The 23,334-nt window shown below is 45.9% G+C and overlaps 1 protein-coding gene across 2 annotated transcripts in view; it reads right to left on the bottom strand.

The window, feature by feature from the left end:
- The window catches only part of TTLL4 (tubulin tyrosine ligase like 4), a 322,322-nt gene extending 299,279 nt beyond the window's left edge, over positions 1 to 23,043 (bottom strand). For both annotated transcript variants that reach the window (XM_069227141.1, XM_069227142.1), the window contains exon 1: positions 22,904 to 23,043. The gene's annotated coding sequence lies outside the window, so the exon portion shown is untranslated. The remainder of the gene's footprint in view (positions 1 to 22,903) is intronic.
- Positions 23,044 to 23,334: the final 291 nt, after the last annotated feature.

Below are 23,334 nucleotides of genomic sequence, written 5' to 3' on the forward strand. Positions count from 1 at the left end.
CCCTGATTTCAGAGAAACCATCATATAGCTGGGGAACTTGAAGTGACCAGTGTCCAGCACATGCATTTAAAAGGGCTTCCCTGTTCACTTACTATGTCTAAGAATCGACAGGACACAGCAAGGGCATATTTGCTCATACATATATGCCCTGACATGATGCACACTACTTTAGGGCTGAAAAGCCTTCTGTAGGGGTGACTTACACATAGCACATGCAATGTTAGGGGACCTGGCACATGGGGATGTGTGACAGGTCGTGTTTTCAATGTAACCTGCACCTAGACATGCAGTCTGCAATGGCAATGCTGTGGGAGTTTGGTGAGGGATCCCGGAGGGTGGCATAATTGGTCAGGGTCTTTCCTTAGTACTCTAGGCACCATTTACTAGGAACCTAAAAGGGTGCTAAACATTGTGTCAATTGGGGACAACAACTGTACAATTTGGGGGAAAAGCTATGGCACTTGTAACCTTGTTAGCAGGGACCCAGTGCACTTTCAGTCAAAATCACATCAGATACCAGGCAAAAAGTGGGGGCCCACTATGCCTATACTTGCAGACAAGACTCCAGACCATCAAGAAAGCAGGTGCAAGACTCTTCCTCAACCTACTACACCACATCTCAGAGAACTCCACTGGCTCCCCATACACAAACTCACTTGATCAATGGTACCAGCTAAAGAACAAAGTACTTCTCACTGAATGTATTCAGTCATACCATGGCATACAGTCCATTACTTTCAACATATTTGTTGTGTGGTTTGTGAATGATTCTTACTAAACTAGATTCCAAAATATTTGTTAGACAGCATCAAGAGTTACTGCAATTCTATGAAGTAGGGCACTATATATCAGCCTTGGAAGTTTCCATCTTTGGACTAAGAGCTTTCATACACTGCAGATAAAGGACCAAATCACAAGGCAATGCAAATATTTAATATGTCGACAGTCTGCTCAAAGCTCCAACGGCTGATATACTGCCCCATAGCACTCCATCTAAATACCAGAAATAAATGTCAAAACATTGGCTATGGAGTAGGACCATACTGATCACTTTGTTACTCAAGCCCCAGTGTAAAAACCAAAGCCACTTACTTTTAGAGTAGTTCTGCATAGAGGATTTCTTTGCAGCCTGTAAAACAGAATTGCTCTTAGATGTGTTCAAATAAAAGCCACCAAGATGTCAGAATACTTATAAAATGCAAACGTGAAAAAGTGGGAGTGTCATGCTGGTCGAAAGCAAGGACAGTGTCCCAAAGACAAGTTCTGAAGATTTGAGAAGTAAGACCTGCTCAGCCAGACAGGGGCAATTAATCTAGATGACTTGCTGAATTAAGCCTAAGAGATCAGCAGAAATGAATTCTAGAAAGACACCTAGGTTGTGAAAGATTTAGAAAAATAAAACAGGCAACATCAAATACTGAACAAATCAGCAGGACGGCTCAGCCAGAGAAGCACATGCTGCTGGCATTTGGCGTGATATGCAGGTAGGTCATTAATTTAACCTCCAGTAGAACCAAAGATGGGCTCAGGCATATTTGTCTCACTCCCTAATCCATTTACTGTCTCAACTGAGAAGCATGGTAAGAAAAGGTAGCCTCTGAGGTGAGTCGGAGAGTGTCAGCACGGAGAGGAGTGCCCAGAATAGGATGACAAGACTAGCAAGGCAGAGCAGAGTATGTGAGCTGCATTGGAGGTCCACGTGGTGTCCATATCAACTTATTTACACAGGACAAACCACTCAAAAAGTAAAAGCTTACCTCATCCAACACCACAGCAGAATTAAGTGCAAGGTTATGGCAGCTCCCCTTGAGATGAACTACACTGAAAACAACTTGGAGTTGCAAGTGTTAGAAACAAATAAGAAACCTCCCTGTGGGGAATCAACTTCTGCTGAATAAAGCTGAATGCAAATGGATATTTAAATGTAACCACATAACTAATGGTTTAAACATGTAATGGCAATCACAGGCCTAGATGATGCTTGTGATACTTCTTCCTGAAGTGCACCCACTGATGCCTCGAACTGTCATCTTGTCTCAGTTTTAAACTAGGTCAGTGATCTCCATCTCCCTGTATGTACCTGCAAATGCTAGCAACTGTTCTGTTTATACAACTCTGCTCTCTCAGCTACATGCCCAAATAATGCGGCAATATTTGTAATACGTGTCACGTATTACTTTATTCGGATATGTACTGAAATACAACTGTGTATTATTTACAGTAATGTTCAAGTAGGATCACCCTTTAAATGGGTGAGACATTGGGAATGGTTACATCTTAAGTCAATTCCATTAATACTGTGGCACACTGAATTATCAGCAAATATATTTACATTTTTGATGCTGTTTGACATATTAGTATATATGACACTATTCTTTTTATGTACTTTATGTCCAGACTGTACCTTTTTCTTTTGCTCCATGTGGCAAATGTGAGAGAATTACAAATAAGGGACTTTGGAGAATGGGGACCCCAACAAGTACTTCATGAGAGGTTTTTCCTGTTCTCTTCCTTAAAATTGGTTCACGCCCACCCCCTTTTGTTAAATATTACCACACCCCCACCCTCTTGTTACTCGCAACCAAAGCTGCAACCTTGCGGCTCTTCCTTCTACCTCTATTGCGCCTTGTCTCAGCGCCCATCATCTTGGATATAGAGGATGGCTTCGAGCTTGCACGCATCTGATCTCTTAAAAACATGGCCACTTAGCTAGACAACTGTTTTTGTCTGCCCATGTAGCACGCCTACTCGGGCGGCTTAGCCTGAACAAGCTGCACTTTTGGACCAATTAGAGTCTGGTACAGAGAGTATTGGTCCTTGCACTTTTGGTGAGTCTGCACTCACCTACTGGGGAAGCTGATAATCTATAAGAATGTTTTTAATTTCCTACTTTTGACAACTATTGATGTTTTACGGATACATTTTTAGACCTCTAGACTGAATTTTTCCCAATCAAGTATTCTGCCTTCTACAAATCAGCAAGTAGCCCATGTGGCTACTCCAGGTCGCATTCTTGTCCTCCTGTGAGTAAGTTAATGCTTTTTGGGTGATTGTGATCATTTTATCCTTTACCTTCCATTTTTCTGGCCAACCATTTGCCAATTTTCTTTTGTTTAATTATTTTCCTATGTATTCTGACTTTTACAATTTAGCGAGTAGCTTATTTGGCACACACGTATCCCTTACCCATGTGAAAAACATTGCTGAGACATCCTTGTAACTGTGTAATTCCATTTCTGAGAGTACCCAACTCCCTTCTTCATCAGTTTATTACAATCCTGATGATGACCCACTAGTCCTGAGGGGTTGAAAACGCTGTACATGAACAGGAAATTGGAACGCTAAGGGATTACTCCATCCACAGTCTCTTTATTGATAATTGTAGTGTTGATAACTTATGAACCATCATTGTTCCAATACCTTTAACATGCACACTGTACCTTTTACCTTCTCACTGAGTGATCACTTGAGCACTTAATGCACATTACATACTTTGTACCAGCTTTTCTCCGTTCTCTTTCTTCCTTAATGTTATATTTATGGGTCATGAACTTTAATTGATGTTAAAGGTGATTTGCTTTCCCGCAGGGGACCCCTATTCCTCATATATAGCATGGGAGAGAGAGGCACGGCTACTAAAGCAGGGTAGTGAGATGATGGAGAGGGCAACTAAATAAAGAGAGAAGTACAAAACTGGGAGCAGCGGGTGAAGGTGGCAAATAAAATACATGATAAAGGAAGACTGTGGTCAGAATGAACACAACCAGAGGCCTTTCCAGTCTGGTAGCAAGATAAGCAATTGCTAAAATCGTTCATTCCCTATTCCAATAATGTACTACCCAACAAGAACAAGGAAAAGTCAACATTTTAGGCCTAAGTCCTTGATCCGACACTATACTTGCAAACTTTAGCATCTAAAATGATGCAGCTCTGCGACTACAACATGTGGGTGCACTCTCACAATAATAAACCTGCATCAGCCCTAATCAAAAAGATGACTGCACTTGGACTGAGCCAAGTTGTTACCAACCCCAAACATATAGAAGGGCACACAATCCACATAATGTTAACGCACCTCAAACTTGACAGGCTTTAGATCCAAACCTTATTACTGCCAGATCATAACTTCATTTGCCTACCAACCACGACCACATATCAGAACAAAATGACATCCATCAGAAATATCAAAGGTCTCATATTTTGATAAGCCATGCAAAGTGGCTGGAAACACTTGTCAACCAACTGTAACCCAGGTTTTGTAATTTGCATTTACCATTAACAGCACCTTTGCTCTTAACCCCTTAGCTGCTAAGGATTTTTTATCCCCAGTAGTGAGCCTATGTTATGTTTTGAGGCACTTCACAGAGAGGCCTTCATAACATTTTTTTTTCTACAAATCGAGGACTATCTGTGTTTCTGGCCCCCTTCTCCTCTGGGCCGAAGCTAACTGGTGGTCGAATTGTTGGTCTGATAAGTCCCCTCAACTTCTCACCTTCGATGGTTGCGAACAATTTAAGGGTGAGGTTCGACAACTTGTCGTTCCAACTGCAGATGTTTGCGGTGGTGGGCACCTATTTTGGACTAAAAATCGTCTGCCATTGCATTCAGAAATACAGTGGTCCAAGCCCTTATTATCACTGGTATGGTTACATTATGCTAATGTTCTGGATCTGGGACTCCCAAATTATCTGATTAATAGAATGCAGTTCGTTCAAGATACTGACGCCCCTCTCATCCTCAAACTTCCTTGCTGGGCATCCATGTCCCCTCACTTGAAATCACGCACCAGCTGCCCATAAAGAAGAGAATTCTCTACTAGAGGTTAGTTAGGGCCCATAGGGCCTTCTTTTCGATTGGCCCTCAATGTTTGACATATCGACCGTAAAACTAATACCCAGCAAAGGTTTTGCTCTCTTCACGATCTTATCTTACTGTGGTTCCGAGGGTTAGGCAGGTCAGAAGGGGAGGTCGCTCTTTCTCCTATTCGGCCACGCAGGCATGGAATCTGCTCCTAGAAGAGCTTTGTTTGGCAGGTTCAGTTATCTTTCAGGGAAATATCTTAACAATTAAGCGAAAGCAAATAAACAGGTTTTATCTATTTGTATTGTTAGTCTGTAGCGTTACGACAATCCTCATAATATCTGTGCGGTCTCCAATCATATTCATTCACTCATAAGAAACTAATCGTCAATATAAAAAATGTGAAACACAGGCTTTTTTTTGCCCTGATGGCAGATTTACGAAAGCAATATACTGCAACAGACCCTTCTTTTTGCATTAATTTATAATGTTTGATGGGTGTTGATAAACGCACAATACCCAAAGCCTGTAATGATGTTCCATTGTATACCAATGATGCAGCAATTCAAACAGCAAAATTTAATAAATTAAAAAACGTCAAGAAGGAAATGGGAAATGTGCTCTAGATCCAGAGTTTAGGCATAGTGATTATTTCTACAACTCTAAATTTGGGGTCACCATACTATCATGCTCTTCAAAGGCCATGTTGCAAAATGTGTTCTTTCCTACACACTGGCTTATATTTGGAAAACAAAACTGGAGAGAAATACAAATTAATATCAAATGTTCAGTATTCCGTATTCTCACACTTCTCTGGATAAGAACGCTACCCTACTTGTGTGGCTGGGCCTAGATAAGGTGACAGGAATGGATCAAACTAGGGGCCCATGCGAAGTCATATGGCTTCCACAAGATTGGGTTAAGAAAAAGTGGTGGGATACATGCATGTCATACCTCTCCAGACTACCCTGGGTGCCTAGTTTTCAGAAATACATGTGTTTGGTATGGTTAACTGGTTGTCAGATGACCCACTGCCAGAATACCACAGACATTTAGCAAGACAAGTGAGAAGAAATTGGAATCTACCCCCACCCCCCCCCCCCCCCACAATGCTAGACCACATAAGAAAATGATGCCCATAAAAACCCACATTTCTTCTCGCTTGCCATGGGAAATCGCCAGTGCCTAAGAAAAAAAAGGGGGGGGGGGGGGGGAGAGGTAGAAACACAGTTGGGAACTTAGGGGTAGGGAGGTGGCCTGATGTCCGGACCTGCCCTAACCCAGTATTACTTTTTTTTTTTTTTTAAAGACTCCCAGCATCTGTGGGCTTTCTGCTCCCTGTGGAGCAACAGCCAATCTGTCCCCTAGGAGGGCAGAAAGACTGATGAGCCTCTTCTAGGAGTAGGGGGCACAGCACAATGCCTGGGAGGACTGCCCCTAACCATTTTGTTCTTCCATTAAAAACGAATCCTGTTATCTGGTGGGTTTTCCGCCCCCAGAGGACATAGACTAAGGGTGAACCATCCCACCCCCAACGGGCAAAACCTCTATATTGCCCCTTTTGGTGTGGGGGGGGGGGGGGTGGCAAGAGGTTCTAAACAATCAGTCGATTAAATAATAAACTTGTTACAGTGATGATGTCTCCAATGTCTGTGCAAGGGAGCACATGAGTGATTCACCATCAGAAGTCCGAGGTCAACAGGAAGTAAGGCACGAACATTCGGTTTAAATCCCAGCCCCCAGATGAACCAATCAGCCTGGTGCCTCTCGCTGGAGAGCTGGATGCAAACACGCCTGAGCCGAGTGCAGCCGCGAATTGTCAGCACTGCACCGACACGTCCCGAATCAGAAAGCACCTGCTAGCGCTGCAAAGACATCTGCGATGGGCCAGCGATGCGAGTTAGTGTGCGCTCAGTCAGCCCCCCGCCCCCCAACCTTCCGGCGCGACCAGATGTCACCGGCTAACAGAGGCCGGCTCTGAATGGAAGAACATCAGCCTCTTGAAACTGAACGTGGCCCTTGTCACTTGGGAAAGGACTTTCAAACAAAACACACAGTATAGCATCGGCCCCCCTGAGCCCCCCGCCCCGAGGAGGGACGGCGATGGGAATATGCAGGCACGGCCCACTGCACCCTCGGCGATGCCCTTCCAGCTGGGTGGCATTCCTGTGCATGAGGCCAGGCGTGTTTCCTTTCTCGGCCCGAGGGCTTCACGCCCAGGAAGGGGGCGGGGGGCGATTCCTTCCAGACACCCACATATGCTGAAGGAACTTGTGATGTACAAGTTCTGTAGGGTCACAGCATGTCTGTAGGCGGCAGGGGTGGGCGAGCCCGGTGCCTGGCTGCGGCTCAGCTCGAGGTCCTCTGGTACCCTCGAGCCTTGCCGTGACTTCTGCCCGTCACCCACCCCAACCCCATCCATAGGAATTAAAGACAACGCAATAAACTGATGTGAAAAACGAAAGTGAACGAGATGCCCATCCAGTGTCTGAAATCATAACCAGGGGTCCCCACTTAGCCCAACTGGGTCATCCTCTGCAAATATTATATTCACCCAGTCTCCTTTTTCTTCATTACACGCAAGAGTGCTTTAATCAAAAAGTGAGCTGAAACCGTGCTCTGTACAAAAACCTGATTGAAATGACTAATGTTGAAGCATAAGAATGTAGGCCACATACAGAGGGCACATGCCGAGAGACTCCCTCTGAAGTCACTGAAGGGGGGGAGGTGTGATTAATTTTAATTCCATGTTAATGAAGTGTCACTTCTAATCAATGCTTCTCAGTTCAGAGAATACCGATGTAGAGTATAAACTCTTCTGCGTGTTTACACTCCCTCCCACCAACAGTAAGCGTGGATTAACTGATATTTAAGAGTGATCTCTCCGACCACAGGTCCCAGAAGGCACGTTACTCACCTGCCTTCCCCTCCGGCGGTCACTCCTCGGGCGAGCAGCTCAGGTCCACCGCCTCGCCAGGTGTGGTACTACTGAGTGGGCAGTGGCAGGTTCCACGCTTACTCCACCCACCTCAAACAACAAACCGGAGAGCCAGCGTCTCTATGTACTCAGCCACCGGCCCTTGAAGGCAGATCTGCATCAGTGACCCTATCAGGGGCGTGCTCTGTCAGATAATACCTGCTCGAGCACCCCGGGGCAAGAGGGGTGACCTGCACCCACTGACAACACACCGGGGCAGGGAGGGGTGACCTGCACCCACTGACAACACACCGGGGCAGGGAGGGGTGACCTGCACCCACTGACAACACACCGGGGCAGGGAGGGGTGACCTGCACCCACTGACAACACACCGGGGCAGGGAGGGTGACCTGCAACACACCGGGGCAGGGAGGGTGACAGGCAAACAACCGGGGCAGGGAGGGGTGACCTGCACCCACTGACAACACACCGGGGCAGGGAAGGGTGACCTGCAACACACCGGGGCAGGGAAGGGTGACCTGCAACACACCGGGGCAGGGAAGGGTGACCTGCAACACACCGGGGCAGGGAGGGTTGACCTGCACCCACTGACAACACACCGGGGCAGGGAGGGTTGACCTGCACCCACTGACAACACACCGGGGCAGGGAGGGGTGACCTGCAACACACCGGGGCAGGGAGGGGTGACCTGCAACACACCGGGGCAGGGAGGGGTGACCTGCAACACACCGGGGCAGGGAGGGGTGACCTGCAACACACCGGGGCAGGGAGGGGTGACCTGCACCCACTGACAACACACCGGGGCAGGAGGGGTGACTTGCACCCACTGACAACACACCGGGGCAGGAGGGGTGACTTGCACCCACTGACAACACACCGGGGCAGGAGGGGTGACTTGCACCCACTGACAACACACCGGGGCAGGAGGGGTGACTTGCACCCACTGACAACACACCGGGGCAGGAGGGGTGACTTGCACCCACTGACAACACACCGGGGCAGGAGGGGTGACCTGCACCCACTGACAACACACCGGGGCAGGGAAGGGTGACCTGCACCCACTGACAACACACCGGGGCAGGGAAGGGTGACCTGCACCCACTGACAACACACCGGGGCAGGGAGGGGTGACCTGCACCCACTGACAACACACCGGGGCAGGGAGAGACAACACACCGGGGCAGGGAGAGACAACACACCGGGGCAGGGAGAGACAACACACCGGGGCAGGGAGGGTGACCTGCACCTACTGACAACACACCGGGGTAGGAAGGGTGACCTGCATCTCGCTGCTACAACACACACCGGGGTAGAAAAGGATGACCTGCATATCGCTGCTACAACACACAGCGGGGTAGGAAGAGTGAACTGAACACTGCTGACAACACACACCGAGTTAGGAAGGGTGACCGCAACCTCGCTGACAACAAACCCAGTGGTAGGAAGAGTGGCCTGAAGCGCACACTCACAAAACACACCATGGTATAAAGGGTGACCTGAACCTAGCCTACACTCGCAATACACACCAGGATAGGAAGGGCGACCTGAACCTAGCCTACACTCGCAATACACACCGGGATAGGAAGGGCGACCTGAACCTTGATGACCCTCACAAAAACATTCCAGGGTAGGAAGGGTGACCTGAAACTTGATGACACTCACAAAAACATACCAGGGTAGGAAGGGTGACCTGAACTTTGCCAACATCACACACCGAGGAAGAAACAGTGACATGAACCTTGCTGACACAGACTATGCTGCTGCCTGCTGTCCCGTCTCAAAAGGTACCATGAAAAAGCCATCATTTCCATCTTCAATGACTGCAGATTTCATGTCCTCTGCTAAACTGGTCAGAGTGCCAGCACACCACAGAAGATCTACAAACCAAACCAGTGTAGACTGAGCCTTCAACACATCACCAGCGCTGACACAGATTGCAAAAGACAACCAGAGGCACTTCGGCTCACCCCATATCCCAAATGAACAGTCTATAAGTACTGAATTCACACAAGAGGCTCCCTTGGGAATCCAGTTAAACGGAAATGGAGCCAAGGTTTTATCCCATGTCACTGGACAATGCCTTGATTTGTAACTGGATTTCAGGAGCAATAACAGAAAAAGAAACAGGAGGGGAAAGAAGCAAAAATGAAAGTTTGCGTGCCTATGAACTACAACAATGTATTCATCATTTATGATTTAGTAACTGTGCTACATTCAGATGTCTGTCTATAACCAACAACGTGGGATGTGTCAGTTAGGAAAAAAATGCGTTATCCAATCTGCCCAAGCAGGGAGCGAGGACTATACGAAAAGTCACAAATGGTTATATGGTCATTACTGTACGCCAATTGTTCAGTTCCTAAGCAGGCCAAAGTTTTTTTTTTTTTTTTTTTTTTTTTTTTTTTAAACCTCCACAAATGTGGTCCGCTAAAGAGACTAGAGCACTCAAAAGTACTAAACGTTCTCTTCATGTTCATTCAAATAATGTGTTGTATGACATACAAAGGCCAACGAAATCCAGGCGCTTGAACTCAATATATTTAGTCTCCTCATGTTACACCAGTGAGGTTTAAGGAAGATGCACAATGGAGGAGCACAGTCTAGGCTGACACACCATCGGGGGAACCTTTTAGAATAAGCTCACCTACTGACACTGGCAGCAAAAATCCTATCTTTCCCCTCCTCTGTGCTGCCTTTTCATCCAATGCCCCTCAGCTGCCTTTTCATCCAATGCCCCTCACCCGTTTATTGTTCCCTCGCTAAGTAACTTATCGCCCTCTCTCTGCTTCATTATTCTTTTTACCTCTTGTAGAGAAAGCTAAAGGGGAATCAAAAGGGAATTGAATCCTTTGTAAGGTCGCTTGAAAAGAGATGCTCCGGATCAATCTTCTTTCATTTAAGTGAAGCCAATATGCATAGCGAGCCAAGTTAGACATGCACAGGCCAAGAGGAAAGCTGCAGGTGCCACAATAATCAAATACAACTACTTTCTAAACAAGAGGGTGGAACACTGGAACATTGACAACATAACGTTACTATTAGAACAGAAAAAGTACAGACACAACATATTATACTTTAAAAAGCATTAACATAACATTGTAATAATATGGGAAATGACAAAACGTCCTGAACACCACACAACTGAGACTCAACTTATCAGGTGGAATCAATCAGCTTTCATGTAATACAATACTATATTCATCAGGTGATTTGTCAGCAATTTTAACAAATGTTTCAAGAACATACCATAAACTTCAAGCAATTGTTGACTTTTTTCATGCATAAATTCAACACGAATTCAATTTATTGGTCAGGCACTTGTGAAGTATACCCTTGTATGACTTGCATGTAGGATTCACACATCACAAGAAAAGATTTCAAAGAGGTTTTGTCCTTTGGTGGCAGTGCTCTTTGTATGGCCTTCACTAGTGCCTGATAGGCCTCAAAAACACCTTCAGAGATTACATGACTCAACTACTCGACCTAGGCTTTGATACACTCACATTTCTCTCTGTTCCCTACTAACACTCTTTCTTCTAAGATACTCAAAATCCTATCTAATATACAATCATATGTTGTGTGATATTGGCCAAACATGAGTATATCACCTTGGAAAAACGATACCCTTCACATTATTGAACAAAGGAAAGATGATCTGTTGAAAAACTGATGCACCTGAGGCCAGCCCAAATGAATTGCTATAATACTGAAAAGACTCAAAAGGAGATACAAATAATGTATTGTGCCAAGACTCTGATTCCGGTTCCACCTAGAAGACTTTGGAAAACCATCCCCCTCACCACTGCAGAATATTCATCATTTGCTTGTGGGTGGATTCCCATTCTCTGCCGAACATAGTTCCCTATTTAAACTGCTCAGGTTCACATACAAAGTTCTGTCTGGGTGCTACGCGAAAAGCCACAAGTAAGATTCTGTAGGCTCAATAACATCCTTCTTACTAAGGTTTTCCAATGTGTTCCTAAGATGATCATGAATGCTAAAAGGAACACTATGTAGCTTATGTTTCACAGGAATAGCAGCATCTTAGACTTTGATATGGTGATTCTTTCCAGTTCACCCGAAATTATTCTTGTTTACCTACCCAACAACCCCTCAAGAGAATTCTCAACTTTAATCACTAGTACTTGCACCTTACTGCTGGCCTAAAGAACCATGTCAAAAAGGCCCTGGTGGAACCAGCCTAAAATGTTGAGGCCTTTAACAGATATACACATTTTCCCATTTATCTTCCTCCCTTTAAATTCTGGAACTTTATCAAAGTAACTAGTAGTTGGAGTGGCCTGTTCTCCCAAGTGGCATTAAAATGTTGCTACCACTAGGTCAATACATTGGTCTACAACTACATAATCTATGGAATGTCCCATCCTCACACTAAGAACTCACAACAAGAATCATATTGTGGGGTGACGCCATAAAGCTGATGCGCAAAACGGACGCACCTCTGTGAGGATATTGCTTTTGGAGGCTACAATACTGCAGAGTCAAAGCAGATGCACTGCTAATTTGGGCAAGACAGCAAGTGTGAAGCACAGTCTAGAGCACTGATGCATGATGGAGAACGGGCCGGTAAACAAAGCCAGTGTCTAGAGGAGCTGCTGAGGCCTGCTGCCGCGTAGGTACAAAGATGGCAGCCGGGAGTTAGCCAGGTCGCAATCAGAAATTTAAGCAGCCCCAGAAGAGAAAAACTAGAAAGCCGATACCAAGCGGGATGAAATGCAAATGTGCCACGCAGGACTGATCCATCATTCTGGTAGGGGGCCGCAGGTCTCTAAAGATTACACACCCGGGTGCAAGCTTGCAAGGTCTCCCTTCCATCGCTAATGGATGCATCCCACAAGAGCCATCGGCCACACAGAGCAGTGAGCAGATTTGCTAGCCTAAGGGACATGCAGCTCAGGCCACAAGATAAATGATAATACATGGCAATTGTCTAAAAGGGGCTGTGAGGGATCCTATTGTTAACACTGGATATTTCTTTCTGATAGTGCTTGCCTCAATAATTCACATAGGGAACGTAACCCTAGTAAAAATTAACTATCAGACAGGAGGTGGCACACTAGCCATTAAACACAACAGCCAGCTTCCCGGTCTGTTTGTCCCTTAGGCAGCAGCTCAGACATGGCTGCAAGCAGTTTTAAGTGCAGTGGAGGCACTAGAGTGGAAATTTCGGGGGACCCCAGCACTAGTACTGAACTCACCAGAAAGACAGTGCAACATGTCTACACAGAGGTGTGTTACAGAGGAGGATTAGGTCTGCTTGTGCCCTCTTGTTGGGTATCTGCATTTTCTATGTGTTCATCCCATCTTTTTTGCCTTTTGTGGGAAACTATATTTTTGCTGGCTTTAGACTTCTGTGCACATTAACCCTGCTAACCAGTGGTAACGTACCTGGGCTCCCCCTTTAAACATGATCCAATGTGCATACTCCTAATTGGTATATTTAACTTACAGATACAGCACTAGCATATGGTACAAAGCGTACCCTAGTCCTGGAAGTTAAATATCACTTGGGGACTGCAGCAACTATTATGTCATTCACGACAGTGACAGTGTAAGACAAGGTTTCAGGTCTACCATTGTAGTCTGACTGTGGCAGAGTAAAAATTGCAATTTGACCTGTCAAAACACACCCATTTGAAAGGTCAAAAACAAACCTTTAAAAAATAAAAATGTACCCCATGTAGGCCTTGTCTCTCACAAGGTAGGGTGCATGGTATTTAAAAATGGGACATGGAGATGTTTAATGTTCACCTGTCCTTACAGGGACTAGCACAGTCGCATCCAGTCCATATGGGCTAAGTAGCCACGGCCCTTCACCTTCCGCCTGAAAAGAAGAGTGCTTTTCACCTGAGCAAAGGTCAGCCTCACAGACACTATTTTCAGGTCAGGCAGCCAGGAGCTAGACATGCATTAAATGTACAGGCCTCTGGGTACCTGAACTGAACTTTGCTGAGCTGAAGATGTCACAGGTCCTGTGGGTGTGACATCTTCAGTCTGGCAAAGCACCTAAAGCCCCTGACCTCTCAAGCGTCACCGATTGCTTCCGACCTGGGTACTTCAGTTCTAAACCCTGAAGTGCGCCGGGCCGAGTGTTAACCAGTGGCACGTCAGCACAGCGTGCAGTGGGGAGAACAACTCTCAATGATCCCATCCCACCCTGTGATGAGTAGGGACTGCTGCCTTCCCTCATTGGCTGACCTAAGGGAAGGCAGCAGTCCCACCCCTGCTGGTACCTCCGAGGCGCAGCTGCAAGTAAGCGTGATTTTTTTTTTAATGTTCGGTGCATGCGGGAGGGGAGTGTACACACGCATATGAGAGTCAGTGTTTGTGTGTCCCCTTCACCCACTCCCTGTTATAAATACCGGTGGCCACTGGACTAACACCCAAATCTATCCACACTTTGGCAGTCCTAGCTATACTATGTAAAACAAATCGTGGATTAAAAAACCTAATGCTGTTCCTCAGGAAAACTATCAGGTAGAAGTATTTTTAAAAGTTATTAAAAATTCAATTCAATGTGGGACAGTCGGGGTGTGAGCATCCTTTTTAACAGTACAGTGTCAAATCCTGTCTGAATGTCAAATCATGCCTGACAGGTTTACTGGGTATTATTATAGCTTAGATTTGGAGCACATCTGAAAGGGAACGAGGATGCTAAAACAATTCTACTGCATCCACGGTCTGACTGCTGGAAAACCCTACTTTTTTTCTAGCAGACTTCTGTTTGTGTTTGTGTTTTTTAGCGACTGCACCAAGCTGGATGTTAGTGTTAGATGTAGGAGGACAGTAGGATTTACACAGTATACTCCCCACACACATCCCTAGTCCTCAGAGCCCGATTTAGCATAGCCGAAGACATTCACCATATTGAAAATGCCCTAAGTGAGTAGGGTTGGCCATGGGAATTTTAACCCCATTGGTTAGGGCATGTCCATGAGTCATTCCCAACCACTAGATAGTGCCAGGCATAAATGTGACATGCCCAGACACCCACTTCAGAACATTCCTGCACCTTAAGAGGATCAGAAGAGGACTGAAAATGCTATCTGTGACCTGAGAAGAGCCCTGAAAGGACTGAATCTGCTCTCTCTTGTACCAAGGACAAAGATGTGGACTTCACGGGTCATAATGCTGATCTCCTGTTAAAGCTACAGGGACATAATAAGCCACAAAAGGCCTTTTCCGGCAACTACCCAGTGGCAATAGGACCTGGAGTGGACCCTGCTGTAGCTGCCCTGGCGCCAATAACAAAATACTGTGGAGTCCACTGTCTCACATACACATATGGAGGGCACATAATAAGTGCCCTCCATCGATCCCTAATGTGCCAGGATACTGCAGTCTACGAAATGGTATTTTGTCACACCTGCAACACAAGCTAATAACCATCACTGGACTTGAGTACATCTGTAATGAGCTGGCGGACAACACCCCGCCCTCTTGTGTCAACAATGGGGAAAACAAACATAAGTCAGTCAAAACCGCTGCTTAAGTACCAAGAGGGCCTTAGGGAGGCAATAGTTAATGGCAATCATACTGTTCCTGGAAACAGAAGGATGTCATTTTGACACAAAACCATTGCTCCAGGCCATGCAAGAAAGTTTACAGTCCATATATGGCAAGATGAACATCCTTAATGCCCGAGTGGACTCCATATTCTGAAAATTAGAAAAACCCAACAGCAGGCCAACAGAAGTGGAGCAGAGAATCTCAATTGTGGAAGACAATACACTGCCACCACACTTTTATGGGGCTGCTGCAGCACTGTCGATATGCTGGTTAAGTAGAAAAAGCCAGTACATAAAAAGGTAAATCCTATAGGTGGCTGTTGCTGATAAAATGCAATGTGAAAATTTGAGCCAAGCTAATTGCCAACTAGCTATCTGTCTTACTACTGGATTTGTTGAGGCCAGATCAGTGTGGCTTTGTACCCGGTCTTTCAAAGTCCCATAACTTACAGACTCTATTCTCTATATGCATTAATAAATGACTTAAATTGCAACCAGATGCAGCAGCCACTTTTCTGAATGCTTTGAAGGCATTAGACTCCCTCAAATAGGATTTTCTCTTCACCATATTAACTAAATTGGGAATATAACAGATGTTTATAGGCTGGATAGAGTCGATTTATGCACCCCTGGTGGCCAGGATCCGAATCAATAATGTCACTTTGCCAAATATATCCATCGCGCGCTGCACCTGACAAGGGTGTCGCCTCTCATCCCTCCTTTTTTGCAGTTGTGTAGGAGCCACTGGTGTCCGAACTTCAGCAACACTACTCAGAATATGCTCAGTGCTACACCAGCCTACTATATCCAGAAGATATTACTTTATACATTAGAAGCACAAGATAATTTCTCAGAGAGTGAGGGAATACAAGCAATTTAGCTTTCTGTCTAAAGTAACCAATGATTGCCAAAAAACGTCCAATTTTCCGACTTATCAATAATACAGCAACGTTCATGCTGGACTTCCTGTTTGACTGGTGCAATGACTCCCTTAAATACCTAGATATCTGGGCACACCGGGACTCAGACACAGTAATATGAAAACTATGTGGTAACAATTGCTATAATTATTGAACAAATAATGCACTGGAATGTCCTCCCACGGTCATTACCCAGATGAACAGGCCTTAAGATGGCTATTTTACCAACGCTTTAATATCTATTAGTCAACATACACATAGCACTCAATTTGTCTTTTCACACACTGAAAATGCAGTTAATACGACTGGCATGAGCGGGAGGCCAGACTAGGATTGGGCGGAAAACTCCCTTCCATTTTGTTTGGGCGGGTTTGAGGCCCCTGATCTAGAACTACATTATCTATCTTTTGCCTACTACTGGTATTGTCCTATCCCATACCTAGCTCACATGGCAGTTGAGTTAGTTGGGACGGCCCTTGTCCTGCGTCTGTCACTGACTGGTAGCCCAAACTCCTAAACAAAAGCAAAAACAGCCCTACCACCCCCACCACCAGGGCCTGGGGAGGACTGAGCAGGAAGGTTGGGTGAGACATTATCTATTCCCAATGGCTGCCTTTGCAGTACCACCCACTGCTTATCACTTAGGAGCCTAAAGCGATATCCACACATATTTGGTCTTCAAGATTGAGGGAGGCAGGGAAAAAAAAAAAAAGGTAGCTTCATTGCAGTTAAGGAGTTAAAGGGGGCCTCACCACAGACACCCCTCAATATATTCCTGTACTACTGTCTTCTTAACACAAAGAAGTCAGCCACCCATGTTTTTCTCTGAAGGCCCATAATCTTCAAAAACTGGCGAAATTGAGAAGCACCACATCCACTAAACATTTAGTTTCTACTTGTTATTGTACTGGTCAGGATAGCTGCCAGTGAGTAATCATTCGGCCAGAAACACTTGGCCTGGCCCTGTAACGGGGCAATGTCTTGTTGACGTGTGGTGATGTTCGCCTTGACCACTGACCAACTGTGAGATATCATGGATCCCCAAGTGGCATTTCTGGCTTAGGTGTCAGATTCCAACCGTTGTCATACGGTTTATTGCCATGCATTGCATGGAATAGGGATGCTAGCCTTAGTTTGGGTTTCACATCCGCCCCCCCCTGAAGGAAAGACAGTTGCCTGGAGCAGAACATTCTCCTAACAGTTCTTCACCACTTGAAAATGTACCTTACTAGGGGTCAGTCCAGTCTGTGTAGCATGAGCAAGAGGCGGAGACCGCATCTTCTTGCGGTAGTGTGCTGTTCTCATGACCCAACAAGCAGGTTTGTACCATCTTTGGACCAGACAGCATTGTGAACTTTGGCATGCATGCTTCCGCAGAACGAAGGAGGGGTAACAGAGCCACTGGAGAAAAGGGGAGGCCAAGGTCTGCTGGATTTAGCTGGAGGCAGACGGGTCTCCCCTGGGGAATATTCCCCAGGGTCCCGTGTATAATAAAAAATAAATAAAAAAACACCCCACTCAAATAAGGAGAAGAGGCCGCCCTGTTGGGTCCCCTACAGCAATTCTAAGTCTGATGTCACCACCACTCATGAGAACTGTTCTGTTGAGCATCACCTCTCAAGGGGTTTTGCTTTTTCTGGGCTGACCATCAACCGCAGTCCTGACATTCCCAGTAACAAGCCATCACAGGATTTGTCTCCCTTGTCAGAGGCCACAGGATAGAACCGTGGTCATCGTAGGCATCTAAGTGGCTAGTGTGCTTTCGGTTTCTGGGCATGCGGCAGTGGCACCAGGGTCTCAAGATCTCATCACATGGCTGGCAGTGCAGTTCTTTCCCAGAGGCTGCAGCAGGCAACTTTCAGTTCTTTCTGCTGCAGCGTCTCAGTCCTATTCGCTTTTTGAAGTTGCCTCCTTCATGCAAGGGCACCTACAGCACCTACTCTCAGTAGTCAGTCAGCTCCTTCTCTCAAGACAGGGCCAAGCAGGTCTGCTGTTGGCAGGATGCAGAACTTCATGGTTCCCGTTCCCCATCCCTGGCACACTATAGTTTCTCTGTGTCTACTGGTGCGGCACCCTAGAGTGTCTTAGAGAAATCACAGCACACTGATTGGCAAATTCTGCCCTATGGTTATAATAGAACTGCAGAGTTTGCACATTCTACAGATCCTCAGCTCAAGGACTGGTGTCGAGCAATTTTTGCCTTTTGCTTATTTCACCCATGCTGGCATAGCCATAATCTTAGTCGTTAACTGTTATAAAAGGTAGAGTGGAACTGAGAGTCTCCCGTCAGGGAAAATCAGGTAACAACAGAGGGAGAAGCCACCTGTTACCTGTGGATGAAAGCATTTCCAGGAAACAAAAACCAGGAAGGAACAGAGGAATGTCCTTACACTTTAAAGCAGGTAATCTTTCTCCAACATGCCACAACTTAGAGTATGGTATACTACAAGAGCCTTGGGAATACACTGGAGGAGTCACCCAGTCTACGGCTGCTTTCCAATAGACTTCCTATGATCCTCCATCTTAGGTACTACTTGTAAAATGTAATCAAAAAGGGTTACAGTATACTAACAGTTAACCATCACACACATTCGTGCCTCTTACATGTGCAGATTGTATGTCAAGGAGGAGCCAGTTGCAGGGAACTGGAAGCCCACTGAAGAGGAAGGGCTGGTAGGCATTCTCACACCGCCCACCAAGGTGCAAAGCTAATAGGTCTTGCCTACGCTAGAGCCATTGGCTTTGCCAATGTGTTTTAGCATGCTGTGCAGCAATGTGGCTGCTGGTCGGCATGGCTAAAATGTTAGTGACATAGAGGAGAGTCGCACTGAGTTTCCTAGAGTTGAATGGCGAAGAGCAGGGGGTCGTAAGATTGGAATGGCAAAGAGTAAAGTGTCGTAGAGTGGAACAGCAAAGAACGGAGTACAGTGTTGTGGAGTGGCAGAGTGTTGTGTACTGGAGTGCCATAGTGTGGAGTTGCGTAGAGTGGCATACACTGGACTTGCAGAGTGGACTGGTATAGAGTGCATTGGCGTAAAGTGCTGCAGAGTATAGTAGCATAGAGTGCAGTTGGCTTAGAGTACAGTGCTTAAGAGTAGAGTGGCATAGAGTGCAGTGGCATAGAGTGGTAGAGTAGAGTACAGTGGCGTACAGCAGATTATTTCAGAGTAGAGTGAAATGGAAGAGTGGAGTCGTGTAGTGTAGAGTGCAGTTGCAGGGGTGTCAGTGTAATGGCATAAAGTGGTGTAGAGTGCAGTGCAGATTAGAATGGCATAAGGTGGATTGGCGTACAGTTCAGGGGCATAGAAGTGAGTGTTACAGAGAAAAGTGCATTGGTGTAGAGTGTAGTCACATACAGTGCAGTGCCATCCAGTGCTGCAAAGTGGCGTAGAGTGGACTTGTGCAGAGTAGATTGGTGTGGCCTAGACTGTAGCGGAGTAGATTGGCTAAAAGTGCACTGCGTACAGTAGACTGGCGTAGTGTAAAGTGGCACAGAGTGCAGTGGCGTACAGTGGAATGGTGTAAAGAAGAGTGGCACAGAGCAAAATGTGTGGAATTTGCATCCCTTGGCATAATGATTTCTTTTTATCATATTAAAGTGTTTCCAACACACTTCAAAAATAAAAAATGTGCTTCATTAGTGTTCCTAATTCTGAAATACTTAACAGTTCATTTAAATGTCATGTGCTAGAAAAAAAAACCTCTTTCCTACCCCCAGTATCCAGCAAGATTATCACATACACAAACAAGCGCCCTCAGAAGACAGCACCTGACATTTGACATCAGTCTTTGAATGCACATCAAATGTGACAAGATTCAGTGGCCTCTTTATAGAAAGGGAGTTCGTGGAAGAATACAGTGAACATGGTTTAGGCAACCGGAGGGACAAAACCTGTGAAGCCTAAAGCAAATAAAGCCAGCAAATAGAAAGCCAGAGAATTTGAGTTACAAACCACAACGCCAATGGCAAGCAACAGGCTGAATGCATTCCTAGGTCAACTTTCTTAAAGTCCTGAAGATGTCTTTAGCAAACCAGACAGCTGAGCTGTCTGGTAGGCTCTAACTGAAAAAGGACCTCTCCAACCACAATAATGTTGGTGGCACATGGCATCTGCCTCTCTCAACCACTCCGGCCAAACAAAATCATACCGTGCACACCAACATTGGCCACTTGACTAACATGTCAGACCATAAGTCTTAAAGGCACTACCCTTGCTTTCCATTCCTATGTGACATCCTCATCATGTTTCCTCTGACAAGTGAACAGAGGTTATAGGAGTGGTCTCCGAATGTTATCAGCAACATAATTGCTGCTGCTGTAGTGGCCACTATGTTTTTTTGCAGCTCATCTAGGGTTAATTTTCTTATTAGCTCAAGTTTTAAGTTCAGATTATTACGAGTTGTGATTGTGAAAGACCTCTTCTGGTGGGCTTGCGATGTTTGCCTTATGGTTACTAGCATTGTTTGTTAGAAATGCGTGGAGGAACTGTGCTAATCATCGGTGTCTCATTATATCGGATTATGTTCTCTTGTGGTCCACTTACTTTTTGTAAGAGATGGAGAGAGAAGTCTACTGTTTAAAGAAGGGGCAACAGATAAAGGTGACTGTATGAGGTCAATATGTGTTTTGTTAAACTGTAATTTATTGAATGCGTCTTGCACAGCTGCAAAAAACATGCTTGTTTTTTTATCTGGAGTCTCCCATACTCAAACAGATGCACTGCTTACCCCTCAGACACAGAGCTGCTGTGATATGAAGACTAAGGGCACCTGAGCTTAGGCACACTACTCCGAGGACGAGTATAAACGGTCTCCCCAACTATGGGATTACAGCCACATATAATGAACAAAGGAATTTCAAAGCAATTCAAATCAGTGTAAAGTGCAGCAGCTGCAACAGGGGCTATTGCCCAACTCGAGTACCTAGCAGGGTCTGTAAGAAAATGTCTAGTGTTTTCCGTGTTTAAAATGGTTTTGGGTGGAGGAGAATAATTTGATGAATGGGGGGAGCTGGTAGTTAGCTGCCTTGAATTGGGCATTTGGGTTAGCTGCTCTGAATCTGTGGGGTGGGGGTTGTTATGGCAGGTTACGGATTGAGTAATCTGAAGGTTAGTAATTTATAGGTCTAGGATTTGTTGTCATCATGGTTAAAGAGTGCAAGTGCCTGGATACATTAAATTAAACAATACCATGTACTTCTTTACTCACAACAATAGATTTATGTCCCTTCAATCCTCCTTCAAACCACCAGACTTCAACTACACTGAACACATCTATAAGAAACATCATTCACTCAGGACATAGCCCATCGAGTACCACTCAGGCCCTCCTTAAACTGCATGGTCTCAGATTGCACCAAACCCATCCTAGTCCTGGAATCCTACAGGCAATATTTGAGTGCTACTGAACCGTAATAAGCTACAAGACTGGGAATATCAAAGCTGTGTACAGTGTAGTCCTCCCTACATCATACCAACAGGAGTTAAATTTGTGTGAGTTGTTACAGCTAACTTAGCACTAAACAATGTTCATTAAACGTTGCAAGTTTACTGGCCTAAATAAGCAAACAAAACATGTAAAAGCAGCATTAAAATTGTATTTTGTTTTTCATTGCAGCTCTCAGAATTTTCGTTGGTGCGATACCACAACTTTTCCGTTTTCAGTGGAGAGCTATATCGTATACAGTGTGGCACAGAAAAGGGTTCCTCAAGCAAAGACAAGACAACTTGCAAAGAATATCAAACGTTTCTTTAAAGCCTAAACTGTATCACATTTGGCAAGCAGGGGCTGAACCATACAGAGTACTGAGCTGTCTTTTTCAGGGCAATTTCGGCTGCTACCATTTTTGACAGCCTTGGCAAGTTGTGTATAAAGCAATCGCTCCCAAAGTCAACAAATAAGTGTATTGCTGTTGAGATTCAATTACTTTTACAAAGAACATAACCTGCCAAGGGAATAATGCGTTACAGTGCCAACTTATGTGCTCAAAATCTACATACAGCTGGGAGAACGCGACAGGAGAACAACGAAAGTACGAGACCGGAGCATGTGGAACTGATGAGACACGTAGTAAGTTTTTTTTCGGAATGTCGTTGATTAAATCTTTCAGATGTTTGGTTAAATATATATATTTATATTAAGTCCGAGCCTAAAATAAACACGGCAGGGCTCTCTGCATTCACAGCCTCTCTATAAATGTGCCGTTATTATCAGCATGAGTGGATGTAAGAGAGATGACACGCAGGAAGCCATCATGGGAAGGCCTCGTCCCAACAGATGCTCAGACCTCAGGACACGTTCCCAGCAGTCCTGCTGCTGCTATTGGCGTCAGAGTGCTGGGCCCGGTGTGTGCTGGGGGTGGCTGCTCTACAAATCATAACAAGCCGCCGAAGTGTGATCCGCGGGTGTGCCCAGTGCTACTCCTGTTTAGGTGGGGCATGCGGGGCTCCCTGGAGGGGGCCCATAAAAAAGAGGCTTTCTTGAACTTTAGTGCGGGAGAGAGGTGTAGGGGGGCGCCTCTACCACTGGGAGAGGATGACTGAATCCATCCCCATTGGAAAGAGAGCGAAACCAATGCAAGGATGAGGCCTTTCTGGAAGGGGCGCTTCTGAGCCTGGGGTGGGACCGGTGGGGGGTTGTTGGGTGATAACAAGCGGCTATTGCCCTCCCCAGGTTTAAGAGCAGGACTACCCCTCTCTTCAAAGAGCCGCACTCACCGGGGCCGGGCCGCCAACTCTTCCCGGCGCCGTCGCTCCCGGTGCGGGTCTTCTTCCGGTTCCTGCGCGGGAAGCCGGCTCCCCTGGCAACCGCACGCGGCGGCGGCACGCACGGCCGGGGCAGCGGCGCCGCGGCCGTCACTGGCGCCGCCGACACAGAAGAAGGACGCGGACCGGGTGATGTGGCACGGAGCCTGCGGCGGCCATCTTACAATGTCCCCGCCTCAGTTACAGCGGCCGGTGATCGCTGGGAGAGGCGTGACTGCTTCAGTTATAGCGTAACGCTGAACATGCCTTGAACACTTTTTAAAGGGTTGACTGAAAACTTGCCAAAATATTTAAGGTCTAAACTTATTTATGAAATAAAATGTAATTAGATAAAATGAGTAAAACAGTGGCACACCTTCAACTAACAAAGATAGAGCTTCGGG

The sequence above is a fragment of the Pleurodeles waltl genome, chromosome 3_2 (genome assembly GCF_031143425.1).
Source record: "Pleurodeles waltl isolate 20211129_DDA chromosome 3_2, aPleWal1.hap1.20221129, whole genome shotgun sequence".
Classification (NCBI taxonomy): Eukaryota; Metazoa; Chordata; class Amphibia; order Caudata; family Salamandridae; genus Pleurodeles; species Pleurodeles waltl.